At 39.5% G+C, this 18309-nt stretch overlaps 2 protein-coding genes across 14 annotated transcripts in view; both read left to right on the top strand.

The window, feature by feature from the left end:
* POLR3A (RNA polymerase III subunit A) overlaps positions 1 to 14970 on the top strand; it is a 614347-nt gene extending 599377 nt beyond the window's left edge. Inside the window, exon 32 of the mRNA XM_075217088.1 lies at positions 14956 to 14970. The gene's annotated coding sequence lies outside the window, so the exon portion shown is untranslated. The remainder of the gene's footprint in view (positions 1 to 14955) is intronic.
* Positions 1 to 18309, top strand: part of KCNMA1 (potassium calcium-activated channel subfamily M alpha 1) — a 407193-nt gene that overhangs the window by 38440 nt on the left and 350444 nt on the right. The window lies entirely within an intron of this gene.

The following is an 18309-nucleotide window of genomic DNA, read 5'->3' as shown; positions in this document are numbered from 1 at the left end:
CTTGCTAGACGAGGCTGATCCAGTGCTCCACGCACACTTCAAATCTTGTGTGGAGTAGGAAGGCAACATCTTCTCTTCTTTGGAGTGTAGCTATGAGCTATGACATCATAACCCAGTGTTGCACTCCCAGCCCATTACCAACATAGAGGCACAAATTGGCAACTTCACATGTAAGAAGCTCCATGTCAGTGGCTGTCACTTCGTGCAGGGACACCACAGTGAAAATAAAACCACTGAATACGTGACATTATGTAATTTAATCGGTGTTTAAGGCATACTATAGACCAGTGGATCCCAAACTTTTTCAGTTCAAGGCACCCTTAGGGTTTAGATAATTTTTTCAAGGCATCCCTAAGCCAAAATAATTACCAAGTAGACCCCGCTTTGCTTACCACTGGCCCTGGCCGAGGCACCCCTGTGAGATCGCCGAGGCACCAGAGGGAGCCTAGGCACACAGTTTGGGAACCACTGCCATAGACCAATGGGGCAGCATGGTGGCGTAGTGGTTAGCACTTCTGCCTTATAGTACCGGGGGTCATGAGTTCAATTCCCGTCCATGGCCTTATCTGTGAGGAGTTTGTATGTTCTCCCCGTGTTTGCATGGGTTTCCTCCGGGTGGTCTGATTTCCTTCCACACTTCAAAAACATACTGGTTAATTGGCTGCTATCAAATTGACCCTAGTCTGTCTGTCTCTGTCTCTGTCTGTGTGTGTGTGTGTGTTGGGGAATTTAGACTGTAAGCCCCAATGGGGCAGGGACTGATGTGAAGGAGTACAGCGCTGCGGAATTAGTGGCGCTATACAAATAAATGGTGATGATGATGATGGTTCCCAAACTGGGTGCCGCTGCGACCTCACCGGGGTGTTGCGGTCATGGTGGTGGTAAGTAAGGCAGGGGGGCTACTTGGTAATAATTTTGGTTTATTGGTGCCTTGAAAAAATTATGAAGACCCTATGGGTGCCTCCAACTGAAGAATTTTGGGATCCATTGCCATGGCAACTACCTAGGTATACATAGTGGTAACACCAGCCCTGCCTGTGTTCAGTGTTTTACCTCTACATGTGCAACTATTTGCATTATTGCCTGAAAGATTCTGGGACATCTGTTGTTCCCAGTGCCTCCCTGTTTTGTACATAGTGCAGCTCAACTTAATGTAGAGGGGTGTTCATAGTGGCAATTTCACATATATGTCCTGTAAAACTCTTAGCAAGGTTTTGTTCATCAGGTACTATTCGCTAACTAGTTCAAAACATAAAAATAGACATCATATATATATATATATATATATATCCTATAACTACTGTGTCGTACTGTCATAATTTATGAAAATAATGTCTCTGGGAAGATGTCTGCAGTTCAGTCTTAAGAATAATAGTACAAAGAGGAGATATCTTGCTTTTCGTTAGCTGGTGTGATAGATGGACTTGGCATTAGAAAAACTAAAATAACTTTTAACAGTAATTTTTTTTTAATGCTAACAATACTGAGTTGTTGAAATAACATTTTAACCCAGATATAACCAAATTTTAGTGCCATAATTTACACCCATGTTATACAGCAATAACATAAATAAAGGTATCCAAGATCTTGGATATATATTCCTTTATCTTGTTCCAATACCGCTCTCAGATTAAAGTAGTAAAATATTAAATTCACATTATATTCCATTTAACTGAGGATCTAAAAAAGGTGTACATGCTACATGTATTGGGTATCCCATACTTCAGACACTTTAGTGATCGTTCTTATAAATTACAAGGAATTTGGTGTATCAAGATGGTCTGTAATATTCTAGTTCAGATCAGGTGATACTATAAAGCTGGCTGTCTGACAGACAGACATTGTGACTCACTCACCCATAGCACAAAGTAAAATAAACAACTTGTTACAGACCCCTTCTCAAGCCTTGTGTGCATGTGTATTATTAAAGTCCACTTTATTCTGTGCAACATTTCTCTGTAAACAGTGCAGGTTCCAGGCAGGTCATAAATCCAGTGCCAGCCCTTCATCCTAAGCCTCCCTGTTTATTTTAGTCTACTCTAGGGAGTAGCTTACCAGCTAAACTAATTATACCTCTAAAGCGCATGGTAAAGGATATAAATAGGGGACTGTTCCCCAATGCTGGTCTGTTGTTTGTAAGCTTATTCAAGTAGGAAGCACAATGTGTTTATTATTGCACTCCCTAGGGAGTTCAGTTGTTGATTCACAACTTGGGCAAGTTTAAAAAACCGTAGCAGTAAAGTGCTATTTAGAGAAAGCAGGAGCTACACACTCTGTGTAGTATGACCACTGAGCTAAACCTAAGGTATCTTCATTTTTTACTTGGATTTCCAGAACTACAGTTGTGCAATAACAATGAGTCTAATTCATCACCATAAATAAACATTACAGTTGTTTAGAAATCTGTAAATTATTTCCATATACACACACACACACACCTTACTTTTTGTACCACAGTGTGATACCACAAGCGTAATATGTGTGTCTGTGTATAATAATTATACACACACACATCCATTTGTCATAAAATCAGTATATATGTGTGTATATAGAGATATACATATATCCATATACACACACATATATATATGGATATATGTGTATGTATGTAATATATATATATATATATATATATATATATATATATATATATATATATATATATATATATATATATATATATATAAAATGATGTGGCATTCTCTTTATTGTAGCTTGTGATTGGGCCTTCAGCACACACCCCCATCCGCCCTCAATTTGTATTGACAGTTTGAGCCCAGAAAAAAATGACTAGCTAGGTGCAAAGGTGCCTCAGTAAAATGTTTTATGTAGGTAGTGCAGCTATAAAATGGCAAGGATGAATATTTCCTCCATAATGGAGAGCAAAAAAGTCAAAAGTAATGACCGCTGAATCCTATTTATTTTTATTTTATATATTTATTTTTTTACAAAGAATAGCATTGAGCTTCAACCTACAGTGAAACTGGTGTATGAATCTGTTCTCCGATCAAACTAATGAAACGTTTGGCTTCTGTGCAGAGTTTCATCTCCATTCCTTGCTGTCCTTTAGTAGAGTAATAGAGAAGCTTTGCGTTTAAGCTTTCAATATGTCGGCTACAGCACAGGAGTAAAAGGAGCGATTTTAGTTATTTCAGTTTGGTTATTTAGCTCAGTTGTATACGGGCTACATCACTCTCCAGTAATGGATTTACTTACCTTTATAAACCTAGGAATTTACATATGTTGAAACTGTTATGAATGCATGCTTTCAGCCTAAGCTATAAGCATTAATCATGGAATTAGCTATTTCATACATTATGACTGCAGTTGAGCTACAGTATCATAATTTATTTGGCCACACATTTTAGTTAGTGCTGTACATTGAGGGGTTTATGATACAAATGATTACCATACAATGATCTGAGACAGAAGTTAAAGATGGCTCTGCCCAATTGAGCTTTCAGTCTAAGGTGTGGGGAACACCTGATACATAAGGTAGTGGAATAACAATTGTAGCTGCTTCTGTTGAGGAAAGTGTGTGTGGCTATTGTAAGGCAGCAGCATTATAAGCCCTCAATAATGAAGTAGACATTGGTGACTGACATTTCTATGCAGCTCGTCAGGGGCGCACGCAGGGGGGGGTTTCTGTGTCTCCAGAAACCCCTCCCCTCCGCTAACGAACTGCCCCACATAGCGGCACTGTACTATATAGCAGCAGTGGCGCTGTCAAAGAAGCGTCCGCGGCGGTGCTGTATTGTATACAGCACCGCCGCGGAAGCTTCTTTGACAGCGCAGCAGCTCTCTCGGGTTTTTTTTTTTGGGTGGGGTGGAAACCCCCCCTTCCCCCCTTAAAATCCTGCGTGCGCCCCTGCTCGTAACCAGTACATTTTCCTTTTATAATATTCTTGCATAGGAAATGCTAGGGCGTTTCTTATTTAATTAAATCCTCTCACCCTACGTTAATTCCATGGTGGGAATAATATGTTTCTTTTAATTTAATATACCTACCGTAGTACCATACAGAAGAAATTGGCTAATACAGTTTTGCCTATCCCACTCTTACTTAATAGATATCTGCTGATCATTCAGCAAAAACATATTTACATCTGGTCTTGTATACCTAGATTGTAATGTGGTCATTATAAGCAATAGCTGAATGCTAGTAACATGAACACATTTATTTTGAGTGCATGTTTAATGTATCTCACCGAGCACTGTTTGGTAACTCTGAAGCAATTCATCCACTAAAGTATCACTCCTCTAGTGCCAAAGAATGAAAATATAGATTTGAAAATGAAGTAACATGGCAGTGCGTCAAACCGAATATAAAAATGCTAGTTCATTTGAAATGAAATTTTTAGTTGTAAAGTGAGATTCAGTTAAAGCTTCAAATAACATTCAGTTCAACGGACAGTTTCAGAGTCATAGGCAAGACCCTAGTTTGCACCGTGTCCTTCACCAAGTCCGATTATCTCTGTAAGATGCCTTTTCATGGCACTACCCTGCACTTTTCTACCATACCACTCAACTTACTTACCCTCTTCATGCCCCCAAAATTATTTGGACCAGTTTAGAACGGTTTGTCATACCGACACTACTCCCAACTGATTGTATAACTCGCCACTTGGTGGTCATTTGTCACAAACAAATTTGTGTCTAATCCGCAGCCTTCATTTACAATATATTATGAAAATAGACATATTGGGTAATATGTATATAAATAAATGGTGATAATAATAATAATGTAAATAGCATGCTCCCCTAAGTCTGGTTATAGAAGAATAATCCTTTACCTCTAAATTTTTTGTTAATCCTCTAGTCAGTTCAAGGTCATAGACGTGCACACATAGAATGCTGGTTGTGCCAATTCAAACCCTAATGCACAGCCGCATTAATGGTGGGGGCACAAGCACGATGCATTTTCAATATTGAGTCCTCTGATTAATTCAAGTCTGCCTCTCTTGCAGGGATGTGTGAGAGGGGAGGGTATCTTAATGTAATGCGGGTGGGAGGTGGGCTATTAATTTAATGGCAGAGTGTGGGTGGGGGCTAATTATTTAATGGTGGGTGCTATTTTATTTGTGGGCTGATGGTCCTTTAATGCTGTGGTGGTTTGGGGGCTATTAATTGAATGTGAGGCTGAGTTTGGAAGGAAATTGGTCTATTTATTAAATGCAAATACTATTGATTTTATTTAATTTAATAGCTGGTACTGGATCCAGGGAGGGGGGCCAAATTATTAAACGTGGGTGCTCTTGATTTAACACTGGGGCTGGTTGGGGTTATTTCTATGGGGTCTATTTAAGACTCTAGCGTGGTAGTCATCAATATGTAATGCTTCGAACGCTGTAAGTGAATGGAGGACATGCTATGCATATAGGGTTTTTTTCCCGAGAGGGAACCCGCAAAGCCAGAGAAGCTTAAGGTGGATCCCATTTATAACGCTATCCTGAAATGCATTTTGGCTCTTCACCAACTAAATTTGATGTACCTGGGTTTTTTTTTACAAAATTGCACGATACAGAAAAGCAGCAACAGTTTGTCAACTGTCCTGAATCTGGTGGGGCAGTCCTGAATTTTGGTGACTGCCCTGCTTAGTCAGGATTTGGTCTAGGACAGTTGGGAGGCATGTCCCACATCGCACTGTAGTGCTTTTGAAGGAAGAGCTGTGTGCATCCTTTGCGGAACTGAAGAGATCAGTGTGCTGACTACAGAGGTGAGTCACATATAGGAAAATAAAGCTGCCTTTTTTATTAATGTGTTTAATGATAATGTTTGTATATATATATGAAATTGGTGTAGCATTATGCTACACCGAATTGAATAGATTGCACAAATGAGGCAAATGCGACAGAAGCACTGGGAAAGTGGCAGATAACAGGTATATGTGTCCCAGCCTGTCTGTCTTATGTGTTCTAAAGCCCTAGAAAGATTGTTTGTGGTTGGGAAAAACTTTCCAGCGATCATCTTCAGCAGTAGGAAAAGATGGTAAGGTTTCCTGGGGTTATGAATGGAGAGAGGAGGGCGGGCTTCATTCATATGGGGTTTTCCAGAGAGTAAGCAAGTTGCTAGTTAATCAGGAGTTGATGAAATGCTGTTAAAAGGCTGCTTGGCAGATCACTCAGTCTCTTAGACCAGCGGTGGAGGTTGGATTTCTCCTGAGAGACTCTGCAAAAGCCGACCAATTGCCTCCATATTTTTTTATGTGTATGGGACACAAGGTTCTTCACAGGAGATAGGGTGTTCCTGTGTGTTTAGTGCCAGACAGGCAAGGCCTTTTATATATGTTTTGTTTGATTTGAATATGGTTAATAAAACTGGCTGCGGCTAGTTAAGCCAAAACAATTGACAGGTGTGAGATCCTTGGCTGGTCTGTCTTTTGATGCATAATATGGATTGGGGGGAACTACTGTGTGGCATAATATGGATTGGGGGCACTACTGTGTGGCATAATATGAACTAGGGGCACTTCTAGACACCCTTCTCCTTAGGCCTTGCTAGATATGCCTCTCCGGTGGCGAGCTGCAGTGCAGAGTATCCATCTACAGGTTTCTCTGGGTGTACACCCTAATGAAGTTCAAGGTATTCACTGAAATTTTATTAATTGTCGTCACCACAGTGCACCTATGTTAAACACTATCATAATCCCCAAGAAAACTAACCTCTTTGTAGTTCCGCTAGTACTGTTTGTTTTGCTAAATTGTTCCCTTATAAAGATTTATTACTAAGATCTACCCTCAGGTCTAAAAGTCTGGGAACTCTCTGGAAATTGATCCCATCAGGGCAGCTTGCATGGTCACTATGGTTTCTTCTGGTACTAGTGCTGTTTTGCAGTCCAATGCCGCTTACTGAACCTCAGTCAGATGAGCACCAGGGGCCTGATTCATTAAGGATCTTAACTGAAGAGGATCCTTATTTCAGTCTCCTGGACAAAACCATGTTAAATGCAAGGGGTGCAAATGAGTGTTCTGTTTTGCACATAAGTTAAATACTGACTGTTTTTTCATGTAACACACAAATACTTGATAGCTTATTTGTACACTGAAATTTAAAGTTGATATGTGTGTGTTACATGAAAAAACTGTCAGTATTTAACTTATGTGCAAAACAGAACACTCATTTGCACCCCTTGCATTTAACATGGTTTTGTCCAGGAGACTGAAATAAGGATCTTCTTCATTTAAGATCCTTAATGAATCAGGCCCCAGAAGAGGAGTGTGTGCCATGTACTGATTTATATTGGGTCACCACACATAGTGAAAGTTAACATAGCTGATGCTTTCAAAACTGTTCTATGTTTCTGTTGTATTGTCTACTAAAATATAACCGCTGTAGACTCAGAAGACCCGGCTTGACCCCTTTCCATTCCTACAGCCCCCTCAGTAACCCCCCCCCCCCAAAAAAAAACCACCCCAAAATAAAACCCAAATCCATAAAACTTGTTAGTGCATCCGGTACCTTTAGTAGTGCACATTTGGGAACCTAGGTTGCCTAGTAGGTAATCCATCTCTCCTCTAACTTGTTGGAATGTTTGTGCTGTGTATCCAACCTTCCACTGAATCAATACTGATGGAAGGGAAGGGAAATGAAAAGTTCGATGACTGATTCCTCCTCTTCCTTATACCTTCCTGAAACTTAATGGAGAATTTTTCTACTCTTGCTGTAGAATGGATGTTTTTTTTTTCTCACAGGAGGTACCAGATCCTCCATTCTGGTACCTTAAGGATGAAAATAAACAGATTCTGGTTTCAAATGCAAATTCTTTTGTATTCCAGCAACAATTTGTGGGGGAAAAATTATAGCTTTTTTTATTTTACGTTTATATGCTCCTTAGCACAAGATTCAGAATGGTTTTCTAATACATTGTGCCTGATGTAGTGAAAACATTAATTAGTTCTGCTCAGTAGTTAAATTGGGATTGCATAGACCGGATCAGAGGTCACAAAAACGTGACAGTTGTCTATAAGGTTAAGAGATGGAATGAAGGTTCAGTGACAAGGCAGCATGGCAGAGGGGGAGGGACACAACAGCTGTGCACGCCACAGGAAAGGCCTGACATTGTCACACACCAGGATATGCCAGTCAGGAAACTGAAAGGGAGCAGGGCAAAACAGCTTTAACCATTACATATCTGGAGGAATCCTTAATGCATTGTAGTATGAAGGTAGTCTGCGGGTGGGAGAGATTTTAAAATGCGTAACATAGACAGGGTGTCATAAGTATTAAACCCTTCAGGTATAATTGCTATATCATTAGAACTGTAATGTCTCCATGGCTTCATTTCTTTGCTTCTGTAGTAAAAATGTGTGTGTTGGGTCTGTACTTTTCAATCTGCGTCTTGTAAACTAAAGTCTTTTCAGTGGCTTCCATTCATCTTCATGTCACTCATTTAAAGTTCTCTAAATAAATATTCATTCCTGCCCAATGCCAGAGCTATATGGTAAATGTAATGAAGGGAAAATTCATATGATAGATGCTCGGTCAAATAACGATAAACACAACTCCTACAAGGTACATACAGGCTATGTTTCTTTTCTTTCTTTTTTTTTAGCTATACTCCTTTATTTATGGAATGTTTTACCGTTAGCAACATAGAACATGATAATAAACAAACAATATAGTAAAATGCTTTTGATAAAGCAACATATATCACCATATTACAGTGGCTGAATTTGTGGCTGGTAGGGTGGCGGGAAAGGAAAAATAATTGGGGGTAGAAAGGGGATAAGCCTGTTTGTCTCATTTGGGCAGCCTATAGAAAAGAGGAGAGAGACAAAGTTGTGTTTTAATCATAAGCTCTTTCTGCTAAGATTGATTTGTGCTCTTGGGGCTTATTACATTTTATTGATGGGTACCAAATAGAAATGTAAGTGTGATCTCTACTATTGTTTGTGAGGACTAATTTCCACCAGTGTTATCACTTCCTTACCTCTAATTTTAAACAATGCTTAAAATGAACTTCCTTCAAGTAGTGAAGCTGTGCCAGAAGAGGTATCCAAAAAGGTGTGTTAAAATCTCTGCCCCAAATCATAATTCTTTCCTAGAAATTGCAAAGTTTGTTAAGAATCTGTTAGATGTGTAACTTGTTCCACACTGGGGAAATAGAAATTGGGAAATGTAAAAACTGTGACACTCCTGCTGTAAGAGAAGAGTGGTAGCTCTTAAACCGAGTATAGCTGCTTCCTTTACATTAGAGCTTGGGGAGCAGCTTCAGAAAAACTAAAGGATAACCTTGGTTTATAGATTTTGGCCATGTTGTCGAGTGAAAGTGAATGTTTAGTTCTTTTTTTTTTGTTTTGTTTTTTTACAAAGCAAACCTATACTTTCTGAAAAGTCTGCCTAAAGCTGTAAAGTGTTTGAGCTCTAGAGTATTGGAACCCTTTGTATTAAGTAGGATTAAACATTTTGTTGGAGGAGCTGTAACTGTCTTGCTACTTGAATATAAAGGTTTTTGGCCTTCAGCAATAACATTGTGTCCCTGCTCACTGACACCGAGGTACGAGGGATATGGGGAATAGGGAACAGGCACGTTACATTGCACTATCTCTGTAGCACATGAAGATGTGTGTACAGTACATTGTAGTGAGAGATACTAATTACAATCACAATATAATATACAAATGTGAAAGACATTTGTATATACTGTATTGAGACGTTCTGCTGAAAAGGGAAAGGTTCACATTTTTCTTAAAGTAATGGGTTATAGCAAATTAAAAAAACAAAACCAAACAAAAATAGGCAGTGTTCTATTGTGTCCTTGGTATTGTATCTGAGATTACACATATATAAAATGAAATCAATAACCTGAATATAAAAATAAGAATCTGTGCACATTTTTTTTCTTCCTCGCCCATTTTATTCATTTATGAATTATTCATGGGATTCAATTAGTTTATTAATCAGTTATAATTGTGTTTATATGTTCCAACTACACCCCTTGGGAAGTATTAAACACTCATCAGTAAAAACCTATACTTAGAAATCAATGGGTGTCAAGCTTTAGAGGTTGACAGGCATGAACTGAGAATATACGTTTGCCCTGTCCTACATCCCTTATCTGGTTTTCTTATTATCCACAACAGTATTTTAGATGTGGTTTTTTTACACATAATCATGACACATTTCACAGCACTTAAAAGAAAAATACTAAAAGAAAAGCTTCTAAATGTCTCTGATTTCCAAGAACAGCCCTAGTATTTCTGGATTTGTCCATGATTTGAAACAAAGGCCCAATTGCAAAACACCACTTCTCTTTTTCTGTACGTTAGATGCAATTTCAGATTGTTAAATATGAAAATAGTGTTATGTTTCTTATATTGGTTTGTAGTGCCCTATTTTGGGGTAAAGTTCACCTTCACGGTAGATGTGGCTCCTTAATAGCATAATATTTCTGGAAATTGATTTAAATGTTGACAGTTATTCCATGACGTACACATTTACTTAATCTTCTACATCCTAGTCACCTTTTGAAACAAGTCTAAAAGGTAATGTAAACTATGCATATGGTAATAAAGAGGTTTATATAATTTATTGTGTGATTGGTGAAACATTGGCATAGTTTATTGTTCACAGCTATGCTATTCATTATTTTGACCATGTATTCAAGGTTAGGGGTTTATTTATTATTGGTGGGCAGTGGGCAGCGGTACTTAAGTATTTGTATCACTTCTGATCGCAACAATTTAGAAAGATGTACCGTTGCTATTCAAGAACACTTATCTGCCATGTGGTCCTCTCTGAAAATCCCTCTCTGCAATTAAACTCTTGTTTCGTTGCATAAGGGACTGGCTCCATTGAAGAGATAAAGTTGACTTACTGCGTATATGCCAGTATTTTGTCACGCATGCGCAGTGAAGTCAACTCTAGCCTAAGGAGGGAAAAGCATTCAGCCTGCGAAGAGGATCCTCTCCAGCAGGACCGCACATGTACCATTGGAAAAGGTTATAACGCCATCCTGAGGTGGCATTAAGTTTTTAGTGCTAGCGGTGAAACTTGATGAATAGATTCAGATCAGCTAAACAGCTGAATGTTTCTTAAGGCTCATTTCTCTGATATTAAGAGTTTGTTAAATGATACGAGGCAGTTAAAGAGCCTTTTTACGGCTCTTTTGCTGTATTTTAGGCTCTTCATCGCCTTGTAAAATATACCCCCTGGCATCCTGTTTTTAAAAACTGTAGTATGGTAGAGGGAGTTATAGGCCAAATCAAGCTTTTGAGAGTCAACAAAAGAACAACCATCATGTGGAGAGCATCTTATGCATATATCATAATTTGGGGTTTTTTAAGTTGCTTTTGAGTATCTTCTTGTAACTTCATCTTTATCTCCTGCTGATGTGGTCGTGATAGAACAACCTATAGCCATTAATATCATTGGACTGTTCACTACTGCAAAGCTCATTTTAGGAAAAGTAAGATGATTTTGTAGGAGGAAGTTACCTGGCCACTCGTGTTATTATGTTAATGAGAACAAGGCTGCATGTGACGGGGGGTAGGTTCATGATGTGGGGAATGGAAGGGAGCAGAAAGCCACAGACTGATTGTTAGAGTAAGGAGGAGGGTTTTCAACAGCACTGAGTAGCAGTGTAAGGTGATTGTCAAATTGATGATGGAAGATTGTTGGATAAATATACCACCTATATTAAACGACATTTATTTATCGTGTTAACTATAGGCACCAATTTTTTATTTTGTTGTAACAAGGTAATATCTTTTAATAAAAGCTTGTAAATCTGATGGAGATTCAATTCAGCGCATTGTGTCTCGAATGTCCACAGAGACACATTGTGCCAGTGTTGTTGCAGGAGTCTCCGTTCAGTTTTTCTGACACCCCATAGATGTGCACCGAAAAATGTGTGGCACATCACCAGCAATTGACTCTTCCCCTCTATGTTATAAAATGTGATGAACTTGTTTTAATTGCAATTTTTATATTTATGATACATGTCATATTGCCTAACTTTGATTTGATATTTTTTTTGACACAACGTTATGGCAGTGTGAATTTACATGCCAATTCTGTTTTGCTGAGGGATATACAGTCATGGGCAAAAGTTTTGAGAATTGCACAAGTATTGGTTTTCACAAAGTTTGCTGCTTCAGTGTTTTTAGACCTTTTTGTCAGATGTTGCTATGGTATACTGAAGTAAAATTACAAGCATTTCATAAGTGTCAAAGGCTTTTATTGATTACATTTAGTTTATGCAAAGAGTCAATATTTGCAGTGTTGATCCTTCTTTTTGAAGACCTCTGCAATCCGCCCTGGCATGCTGTCAGTCAACTTCTGGGCCACATACTGACTGATGGCCACCCATTTTTGCCTAATCAATGCTTGGAGTTTGTCTGAATTTGTGGGTTTTTGTTTGTCCACCAGCTTCTTGAGGATTGACCTCAAGTTCTCAATGGGATTAAGGTCTGGGGAGTTTCCTTGCCTTGGACCCAAAATTTCGATGTTTTGATTCCTGAGCCACTTAGTTATCACTTTTGCCTTATGGCTGTCACGACTGAGTATAGCGTACCTGCTATCGTTGGCACTACTCGGAGGAAGGTGCGGAGTCTAATGTGCCCCTGGTGTTCACCAGGGACCCCCGCAAGGAGGTATGGACTCAGCTGCAGGGAACACGCAGGTCGCGGTCCTTCCACGAGTCAGATAGCGAAGCACGAGAGAAATGTCAGACAGGCCGGTTCAGCAATGGTGCGGGCAATGCAGGTACACAAGGAGAATCCGAAGGGGTGATGAGTCAAGCCGGGTCGGTAGCGTTATGGCAGCGAGGTACAAAGGGGAGATCCAAAAGGGCAGTCAAGGCAATCCGGGTCACAAGGGTCACAGGCAAACGGCAGATAATCAGGAAGCAGGCAAAGGTCAGGAGACTAGTAATCACAGGTACACAGGAAACGCTGGAGGACAGGTAGACCTGAAACTCTGGCACTGGAGGTGGACCAAAGGGAGGCTTAAATGTATCCATTAGCCAATGAGGCTCAGTGCTGCAGCGCTTGTCACAATCTTAGCGCCATACCGCCTCCGCAATACAGCGCGACGCTACTACTCTGTAGCCGAGCGGGGCGGAAGTGATGCGTCTGGTTGCTAGGCAACCAGATGTGCTGAGCGGCACAGCGGGACACTCACACTTAGGGGTTTATTTACTAAGCTGCGATGAGCCAAAAATCTGGAGAAAACAGCTTTCTACTCCCAATAATGGCCACTGCAGCTCTTCTTTTAATCTATCAAGGGGTTAAAGCACTCAACATTTTAAAAGGCAAAATCAGGACAAAATAAGCCCAACTCATGATCTCCCCAAGCCAACCACTGATCCACACAACAACATTTTAACAACACCACAAACACTTTCTGTTAGTCCATACTTCTTGTGGGGTCTGGGAAATCAGGACTATTGGGAGGTATGTAAAACAAAGTTGGTAGTTCATTTTTTTGAGAAGCAAATACTGGGGTGTGCACTTCTGCTCCTCAGGGGTTCAGGGACGAGGTGACGACTTATCCTCCCATAGATCCTTGTGGAGCCCATAACCTGCATCCTGCCATCTGTAGAAAAATAACACACAAGTGAAAGTGACAAACGTGAGAAAAATAAATAAGTGCTATCAGTACTATCTCAGCTTGCAGTTGGCAAAGTTGGTGGGTGTGCTCTATCCGTTGTTTTAGTGCACTTTGGGCTTCACTTAGAGTGAGGGGTACATCCAGCTAGGAGGTGCAGTGTTGCACTTTGGCAAAACAATGTTACGCTGCAGGGGGAGCAAATGCAAAATTGTAGTCATATTTAGAGCTGGGAGTGGATTATGTTCTAGCTTACAATAAAGTAGGCAGTAATTTACCTGCATGCAGAAATTTGTATTTGTACCCCTTGCATTGCACTTTGGATTGTCCAGGTGCAAATTTACATCCTTTACCTGGATATTTTCCTAACTATGAATGAGGCCCTGTGTGCTTGTCTGACTGTAGAGTTAAAATAAAGCTGGTTTTTGGCTTCATCCTAGTCTGTGGTTGACACACTTGGCACAAAATGGAGAAAAACAAGTACATATACTTCTCAAACAACTCTTATTGTCTTTTTGGGTTGATCAATTTGCGCTTGGTTGCAAATCTAATATGAACAAAGTGTTAGGTGACATCTAACCTGTTTTATCCTTGTTGATTTTGAGCTGCTTCACATGTAGACTTATTTGATTGTGCGTTTAGTAAAAACTAGGTTCATTGTGTAACCTGAACCAAAAAGTGCAGTGCAAGTTTGTGCATTTCTTTTACCTACACAGCATAGGTCAGGCCTAGGCAAATGTATACAAAAGTGATATGATAGGATCCAGCAATTTTGCAACAGACAATGTGCGAGCTGTATAAATAATAAATCTGGGTGTGGCTATTGTGCATCCGTTCCATGGTATGCTAATATAAATGATCAGCATTTAAATTGGACAGTGATGATATACATCCTAAATTATATGTTAAATAAATGTAAGCCTCATTACAACACTATTCTGTTATCATGGTTTCCGGTTAATGTCTCAAGTATGGCTTTGTCCACAGTGCATTTTTTTGGCCAGTGCAAGAGTGTTTGCTATCACAGGCTTTGGTGAAGGAAATCCAGAGAATGAAAATAGGGCATGCTCGGGTCACCAGGATTATTTTTTAGTCACCATGGTAGCCTAGCAACAGGGATTTGCCACACTCTGGCATGAACATCTTGCCCTTAATGTGAGTGCGAATAAGTGTGATCTACTTTTTTGTTTATTTTAACTCATTTAATTGGACATTTCGGCAAAGCAGAATACCTCCAAACCTGCCCTTCTCCATTAATCCCATTTACATTATATTGTATGTTTACACTGTTTAGGAATGCAGTTGCCCCAAGGATGTTATGGCTTCAGAGAACCACCATACTCGTCTCATTCCAAACAAAACCGTTTCACCTGCCCCAAAAAAGTCATCTTTGATAATCTAACAAAGTTCTGCACAGAAGACTGGATTGTGTCAAGAGTGAGCATCTCAGGACAGACTTGGCAGTGTAGAGACTGAGCATCTCGGTAAAGACTGGGCAGTATAGAAAGGGATCATCTCGGAAGAGTATTGGCAGTGTAGAGATGGAGTATTTAGGTAAACTGGACAGTGTAGAAAGGGAGCATCTCGGACAGACTTGGCAGTGTAGAGACTGATCATCTCGGTAAACTGGACAGTGTAGAAAGGGAGCATCTCGGAAGAGTTTTGGCAGTGTAGAGACTGAGCATCTCGGTAAACTGGACAGTGTAGAAAGGGAGCATCTTGGAAGAGTTTTGGCAGTGTAGAGATGGGGCATCTTGGGTAGGATGGAAAATTTATAAAGAAAGCATCTTGGTTAGAATGGGCACTGTAGAAAGCATCTACAACAAGTAAAATGTTATGAAATATTTAGCAGCTTTACAAGGTGTAGCGAGGCAGTGTCTCGGGCTAGATGAACACTGAGTAGAAAATTTACAGCTCAGGCAAAATTAACTGAACCTAACTTAGTATTTTCACATTTGCGTTCTGATCATAAGTATAAAAATGTTGTTACAAAGCAGGGTGTACTTACGTGAGTGTGTTTAGTTACATCTATCTTAAGATGCAATCGGCTCAAAATTTGTAGTATTTGGTGTACAATTGTGTGTGCTTGTACATAACATTAGTGTAGAAATGTGGCTAGATTATTTTAATTGTTAATGCAGAAGTCACATTACCATGTTTGTTCACAATATAATAATGTAATGAAGAATAGTGTCTTGACAGTTAACTGCAAAAGCCAAATTTTCTCTATAAAATATAAATAAGTACAAACATCTCCAAAGCCATTGTGTACCACTTTACAAACAGGTTCTTAATGGCTGAATATGCAATGGAGGCAGCACGAAGCCTGTCTTGGAGAGATCCAAAGATCCCTCTCCAGTGATACTCCTCCCCATAGGTTATAACGGCCAACGCCATCTTCAGGGGTTAAGCTCCAATTCTCTGACCTTGATAAATAGGGCAAAATCGCAGTCCAAATAGACATTTATGGAAGGTCTTCCTTTAATAAATAGCCTCAACGCTTGCATTTGAGACAATTTAAACCCATTTGGAGTTTCATAAACAGACCCCTGCATCTCTTGCGGGGTGGACAGTGTGGAGAGAAGAGCATCTCAAGCAGGTTAACAGTGTTTTGTTTTTCTTGGGCTGTCTGCAATTACTGTACATATCGTCATTAAAAAATCGTATACTCTTATTGATACTGGAAACTTTTTTCTTCTTCATTTGTATGTAAAAAGCACTATGTATATTATTTTTATGAGTTTTGTTATTGTTAATGTTTTTATTTTTCCTACCAAGCAATAACATTTAACAAGTAAATGTACAAACATTCTGATAGAGTCCTGTTGTGAAGACTTTCATATAGCTTTATAGCTTTGAATATTGTATTTTGGATTGCCTTGGTGATAACAGCTGACCTCTGAAATAGTGAAGCAGAAAGATGAACACTACTGTAGCTTAGTAGAAGCAGTACAGCCCCCCAGGGAGGGAAGGCTGGATACAGTCTGTGAAGCAAAGAAGCAGACTGGAGGTTTCCGTGTTTCCCCTATTTATTAGAGGGCTTTATTTACAGACTCCGTAGCAAAGGACCCATCTCTGGGTGCTCTTTTATGCCCAATAGCCATCTGTCACATGAATGATTTTTGGAATAATGCATTTTGCCCTCTTTGACATAAATCAAAAAGATATGAGACTGGAGGCTTTTGAAGTAAAATCGTGGATTATGGAACAAAATCAAGAAAAATGCAGATATTGATAACAATGGAGTTTTCTATATAGCTGCAGTGTATAGTGTAGAATTTTATTGGTTTAGAGATTAAAACAAAGATTGCATTTGGAAATAGATGGAAGTAGTGAGATTGAGCCGCCTTACACATTGGTGTAAAATACATGTTTTTACTATTGTGTTTTGTTTTTTTTTTGTTTGTTTTTAACGCTGGAAAAGCATGTATACTAGTATGGGAATGGAACTCATTTATTCCAGTTACCCTTGTGTATGAGGGTGTTTGATTTATGGCACCATATTTTGGATGCTGCCGCCTCCTTTTACTGCAAGGCATTTCCCAACTGCAAGCTCTCGCGTTTGACATGCGGTGTCACTGACATTTAATGCAATGCCAGTAGGTATTCACCCTGCATAAAGACATAACCTGCTCACCATAATTGCCCAACATCTAACTCTGAGCTGTGCTCAGCAGATTTCTAAACGTAGTTCATGCTGTATATAGAATACAACTAATTCTCCTCTATAGAGGCATTCCCAATCGAATGCTGCGACAATTCATCATCATCAACATTTATTTATATAGCGCCAGCAAATTCCATAGCGATTTACAATTTGTTCACAATTGTTACAATTGGGAACAAACATTAGACATAAAACAATACTGGGTAATACATACAGACAGAGAGGTAAGAGAACCCTGCTCACAAGCTTACAATCTATGGGACAATGGGAGTTTGAAACACAAGGGCATGTGCTACATCATATTACACAATGGACCAGCTAGATTGCAAAGGTAAAAGTATTGAGTGGGCTGTGTATGTGGCAATGTTGTTGTCTTGTGTTAGCTGTGTAGAGGGTTGTTGTCTTGTGTTAGCTGTGTAGAGGGTGGTAATAGGATATTCTAGGGATATTAAGATGGTGGTTGAAGAATATCATAAACTTGCCTGAAGAGGTGGGTTTTCAGAGAGCGCTTGAAGGTTTGAAGACTAGAGGAAAGTCTTACAGTGTGCGAGGGAGGGAATTCCACAAAGTGGGTGCAGCCCGAAAAAGTCCTGTAACCGAGAATGGGAGGATGTGATGAGAGTGGAGGAGAGACGTAGATCTTGTGAAGAACGGAGGTGTCTAGTTGGGAGATATTTTGAGACAAGTGAGGAAATGTATGTCGGTGCAATTTTGTTGACGGCCTTGTATGTTAGTAGAAGAATTTTATATTTGATTCGTTGAAATACAGGCAGCCAATGTAGAGACTGACAGAGTGGCTCAAATAATGACACTTTTCTGTATTTTCTTGCAGTCAGCAATTTTTAAAGCTACAAAATTCTGTGGCTCTCCTTAGAGGACAATTAGTCCCATTATACTTACAGTATCAGCAAGCAGCTGAATGCTGCTCAAAGATAGCAGTCACAGAGACAGAGTAATGCTGTCTGTACACTGCCTAAAGGATCTGTTTCAATCTGATGTCTCAAAATTGTTTGTCTTTTATTACTGTAGCAGGGAAAACCTGTAGCATGATTATTTATCACTAACTTTTAATTGAAATATAATTGTTAAGGTAA

Source organism: Mixophyes fleayi, chromosome 6 (genome assembly GCF_038048845.1).
Source record: "Mixophyes fleayi isolate aMixFle1 chromosome 6, aMixFle1.hap1, whole genome shotgun sequence".
Taxonomy (NCBI): domain Eukaryota; kingdom Metazoa; phylum Chordata; class Amphibia; order Anura; family Limnodynastidae; genus Mixophyes; species Mixophyes fleayi.
The sequence above is the reverse complement of the archived record's forward strand: the minus strand, read 5'-3'. Positions and strand labels throughout refer to the sequence as shown.